Below are 6,000 nucleotides of genomic sequence, written 5' to 3' on the forward strand. Positions count from 1 at the left end.
TCACTAAAATTGACAAATCTCCGGGCCCGGATGGGATACACCCCCGAGTACTGCAGGAATTAAGTACAGTCATTGATAGACCATTATTTTTAATCTTTAACCCCTTCACCCCCAAGGGTGGTTTGCACGTTAATGACCGGGCCAATTTTTACAATTCTGACCACTGTCCCTTTATGAGGTTATAACTCTGGAACGCTTCAACGGATCTTGGCGATTCTGACATTGTTTTCTTGGGACATATTGTACTTCGTGATAGTGGTAAAATTTATTTGATATTACCTGCGTTTATTTGCAAGAAAAATAGAAATTTGGCGAAAATTTTGAAAATTTTGAAATTTTCCAACTTTGAATTTTTATGCCCTTAAATCACAGAGATATGTCACACAAAATACTTAATAAGTAACATTTCCCACATGTCTACTTTACATCAGCACAATTTTGGAACCAAAATTTTTTTTTGTTAGGGAGTTATAAGGGTTAAAAGTTGACCAGCAATTTCTCATTTTTACAACACCATTTTTTTTTAGGGACCACATCTCATTTGAAGTCATTTTGAGGGGTCTATATGATAGAAAATACCCAAGTGTGACACCATTCTAAAAACTGCACCCCTCAAGGTGCTCAAAACCACATTCAAGAAGTTTATTAACCCTTCTGGTGCTTCACAGGAATTTTTGGAATGTTTAAATAAAAATGAACATTTAACTTTTTTTCACAAAAAATTTATTTCAGCTCCAATTTGTTTTATTTTACCAAGGGTAACAGGAGAAAATGGACCCCAAAAGTTGTTGTACAATTTGTCCTGAGTACGCCGATACCCCATATGTGGGGGTAAACCACTGTTTGGGCGCATGACAGAGCTCGGAAGCGAAGGAGCGCCATTTGACTTTTCAATGCAAAATTGACTGGAATTGAGATGGGACGCCATGTTGCGTTTGGGGTGCCCCTGATGTGCCTAAACATTGAAACCCCCCACAAGTGACACCATTTTGGAAAGTAGACCCCCTAAGGAACTTATCTAGAGGTGTGGTGAGCACTTTGACCCACCAAGTGCTTCACAGAAGTTTATAATGCAGAACCGTAAAAATAAAAAATCATATTTTTTCACAAAAATTATTTTTCGCCCCCAATTTTTTATTTTTCCAAGGGTAAGAGAAGAAATTGAACCCCAAAAGTTGTTGTACAATTTGTCCTGAGTACGCTGATACCCCATATGTGGGGATAAACCACTGTTTGGGCGCATGGGAGACCTCGGAAGGGAAGGAGCGCCGTTTGACTTTTCAATGCAAAATTGACAGGAATTGAGATGGGACGTCATGTTGCGTTTGTAGAGCCCCTGATGTGCGTAAACATTGAAACCCCCCACAAGTGACACCATTTTGGAAAGTAGACCCCCTAAGGAACTTATCTAGAGGTGTGGTGAGCACTTTGACCCACCAAGTGCTTCACAGAAGTTTATAATGCAGAACCGTAAAAATAAAAAATCATATTTTTTCACAAAAATTATCTTTTCACCCCCAATTTTATATTTTCCCAAGGGTAAGAGAAGAAATTGGACCCCAAAAGTTGTTGTACAATTTGTCCTGAGTACGCTGATACCCCATATGTGGGGGTAAACCACTGTTTGGGCGCATGGGAGAGCTCGGAAGGGAAGTAGCACCGTTTGACTTTTCAATGCAAAATTGACAGGAATTGAGATGGGACGCCATGTTGCGTTTGGAGAGCCACTGATGCGCCTAAACATTGAAACCCCCCACAAGTGACACCATTTTGGAAAGTAGACCCCCTAAGGAACTTATCTAGATGTGTTTTGAGCGCTTTCACCCACCAAGGGCTTCACAGAAGTTAATAATGCAGAGCCGTAAAAATAAAACAAAAATGTTTTCCCACAAAAATTATTTTTCAGCCCCCAGTTTTGTATTTTCCCGAGGGTAACAGGAGAAATTGGACCCCAAAATTTGTTGTCCAATTTGTCCTGAGTGCGCTGATACCCCATATGTGGGGGGGAACCACCGTTTGGACGCATGGAAGGGCTCGGAAGTGAAGGAGCGCCATTTGGAATGCAGACTTAGATGGAATGGTCTGCAGGCGTCACATTGCGTTTGCAGAGCCCCTAATGTACCTAAACAGTAGAAACCCCCCACAAGTAACACCATGTTGGAAAGTAGACCCCCTAAGGAACTTATCTAGATGTGTGGTGAGTGCTTTGACCCACCAAGGGCTTCACAGAAGTTTATAATGCAGAGCCGTAAAAATAAAACAAAACTTTTTTCCCACAAAAATTATTTTTCAACCCCCAGTTTTGTATTTTCCCGAGGGTAACAGGAGAAATTGGACCCCAAAAGTTGTTGTCCAATTTGTCCTGAGTGCGCTGATACCCCATATGTGGGGGGAACCACCGTTTGGATGCATAGGAGGGCTCGGAAGGGAAGGAGCGCCATTTGGAATGCAGACTTAGATGGAATGGTCTGCAGGCGTCACATTGCGTTTGCAGAGCCCCTAATGTACCTAAACAGTAGGAGCCCCGCACAAGTGACCCCATTTTGGAAACTAGACCCCCCAAGGAACTTATCTAGATGTGTTGTAAGAACTTTGAACCCCCAAGTGTTTCACTACAGTTTATAACGCAGAGCCGTGAAAATAAAAAATATTTTTTTTTCCCACAAAAATTATGTTTTAGCCCCCAGTTTTGTATTTTCCCAGGGGTAACAGGAGAAATTGGACCCCAAAGGTTGTTGTCCTATTTGTCCTGAGTACGCTGATACCCCATATGTTGGGGTAAACCCCTGTTTGGGCACACGGGAGAGCTCGGAAGGGAAGGAGCACTGTTTTACTTTTTCAACGCAGAATTGGCTGGAATTGAGATCGGACGCCATGTCGCATTTGGAGAGCCCCTGATGTGCCGAAACAGTGGAAACCCCCCAATTATAACTGAAACCCTAATCCAAGCACACCCCTAACCCTAATCCCAACAGTAACCCTAACCACACCTCTAACCCTGACACACCCCTAACCCTAATCCCAACCCTATTCCCAACCGTAAATGTAATCTAAACCCTAACCGTAACTTTAGCCCCAACCCTAACCCTAACTTTAGCCCCAACCCTAACTGTAGCCTTAACCCTAGCCCCAACCCTAGCCCTAACCCTAACCCTAATGGGAAAATGGAAATAAATACATTTTTTTTATTTTTCCCTAACTAAGGGGGTGATGAAGGGGGGTTTGATTTACTTTTATAGCGAGTTTTTTAGCGGATTTTTATGATTGGCAGCCGTCACACACTGAAAGACGCTTTTTATTGCAAAAAATATTTTTTGCGTTACCACATTTTGAGAGCTATAAATTTTCCATATTTTGGTCCACAGAGTCATGTGAGGTCTTGTTTTTTGTGGGACGAGTTGACGTTTTTATTGGTAACTTTTTGGGCACGTCACATTTTTTGATCGCTTTTTATTCCGATTTTTGTGAGGCAGAATGACCAAAAACCAGCTATTCATGAATTTCTTTTGGGAGAGGCGTTTATACTGTTCTGCGTTTGGTAAAATTGATAAAGCAGTTTTATTCGTCGGGTCAGTACGATTACAGCGATACCTCATTTATATTATTTTTTTATGTTTTGGCGCTTTTATACGATAAAAACTATTTTATGGAAAAAATAATTATTTTTGCATCGCTTTATTCTCAGGACTATAACTTTTTTATTTTTTTGCTGATCATGCTGTATGGCAGCTCGTTATTTGCGGGACAAGATGACGCTTTCAGCGGTACCATGGTTATTTATATCTGTCATTTTGATCGCGTGTTATTCCACTTTTTGTTCGGCGGTATGATAATAAAGCGTTGTTTTTTGCCTCGTTTTTTTTTTTTTTTCTTACGGTGTTTACTGAAGGGGTTAATTAGTGGTCCAGTTTTATAGGTCGGGTCGTTACAGACGCGGCGATACTAAATATGTGTACTTTTATTGTTTTTTTTTATTATTTAGATAAAGAAATGTATTTATGGGAATATTTTTTATTTTTTTTTTTCATTATTTTGGAATATTTTTTTTTTTTTTTTACACATTTGGAAAAAATTTTTTTTACTTTTTTACTTTGCCCCAGGGGGGGACAATACAGATCGGTGATCTGCCAGTTTGCATAGCACTCTGACAGATCACCGATCTGCGAGAAGTGCAGGCTGCTTCACAATGCCTGCTCTGAGCAGGCTTCTGTGAAGCCACCTCCCTCCCTGCAGGACCCGGATCCGCGGCCATCTTGGATCCGGGTCTGGAGCAGGCAGGGAGGGAGGTAAGACCCTCGCAGCAACGCGATCACATCGCGTTGCTGCGGGGGGCTCAGGGAAGCCCGCAGGGAGCCCCCTCCCTGCGCGATGCTTCCCTGCACCGCCGGCACATCGCGATCATGTTTGATCGTGGTGTGCCGGGGGTTAATGTGCCGGGAGCGGTCCGTGACCGCTCCTGGCACATAGTGCCGGATGTCAGCTGCGATAGGCAGCTGACACCCGGCCGCGATCGGCCGCGCTCCCCCCGTGAGCGCCGCCGATCGCGCTGGACGTACTATCCCGTCGGCGGTCATACGGGCCCACCCCACCTCGACGGGATAGTACGTCGGATGTCAGGAAGGGGTTAAAGAGTCCATAATAACAGGGTCTGTACCACAGGACTGGCGTATAGCAAATGTGGTGCCAATATTCAAAAAGGGGACAAAAACTGAACTCGGAAATTATAGGCCAGTAAGTTTAACCTCTACTGTGGGTAAAATCCTGGAGGGCATTCTAAGGGATGCTATACTGGAGTATCTGAAGAGGAATAACCTCATGGCCCAGTATCAGCATGGGTTTACTAGGGACCGTTCATATCAGACTAATTTGATCAGCTTCTATGAAGAGGTAAGTTCCGGACTGGACCAAGGGAGCCCAGTGGATGTAGTGTATATGGACTTTTCAAAAGCTTTTGATACGGTGCCACACAAAAGGTTGTTACATAAAATGAGAATAATGGGGATAGGGGAAAATATGTGTAAGTGGATTGAGAGCTGGCTCAGGGATAGGAAACAAAGGGTGGTTATTAATGGAGCACATTCGGACTGGGTCGCGGTTAGCAGTGGGGTACCACAGGGGTCAGTATTAGGCCCTCTTCTGTTTAACATATTTATTAATGACCTTGTAGGGGGCATTCAGAGTAGAATTTCAATATTTGCAGATGACACTAAACTCTGCAGGGTAATCAATACAGAGGAGGACAATTTATATTACAGGATGATTTATGTAAACTAGAAGCTTGGGCTGATAAATGGCAAATGAGCTTTAATGGGGATAAATGTAAGGTCATCCACTTGGGTAGAAGTAATAAGATGTATAACTATGTGCTTAATTCTAAAACTCTGGGCAAAACCGTCAATGAAAAAGACCTGGGTGTATGGGTGGATGACAAACTCATATTCAGTGGCCAGTGTCAGGCAGCTGCTACAAAGGCAAATAAAATAATGGGATGCATTAAAAGAGGAATAGATGCTCATGAGGAGAACATAATTTTACCTCTATACAAGTCACTAGTTCGACCACACTTAGAATACTGTGCACAGTTCTGGTCTCCGGTGTATAAGAAAGACATAGCTGAACTGGAGCGGGTGCAGAGAAGAGCAACCAAGGTTATTAGAGGACTGGGGGGTCTGCAATACCAAGATAGGTTATTACACTTGGGGCTATTTAGTTTGGAAAAACGAAGGCTAAGGGGTGATCTTATGTTAATGTATAAATATATGAGGGGACAGTACAAAGACCTTTCTGATGATCTTTTTAATCATAGACCGGTGACAGGGACAAGGGGGCATCCTCTACGTCTGGAGGAAAAAAGGTTTAAGCATAATAACAGATGCGGATTCTTTACTGTAAGAGCAGTGAGACTATGGAACTCTCTGCCGTATGATGTTGTAATGAGTGAGTCATTACTTAAATTTAAGAGGGGACTAGATACCTTCCTGGAAAAGTATAATGTTACAG

This window comes from Ranitomeya variabilis, chromosome 6 (assembly GCF_051348905.1).
Source record: "Ranitomeya variabilis isolate aRanVar5 chromosome 6, aRanVar5.hap1, whole genome shotgun sequence".
Taxonomy (NCBI): domain Eukaryota; kingdom Metazoa; phylum Chordata; class Amphibia; order Anura; family Dendrobatidae; genus Ranitomeya; species Ranitomeya variabilis.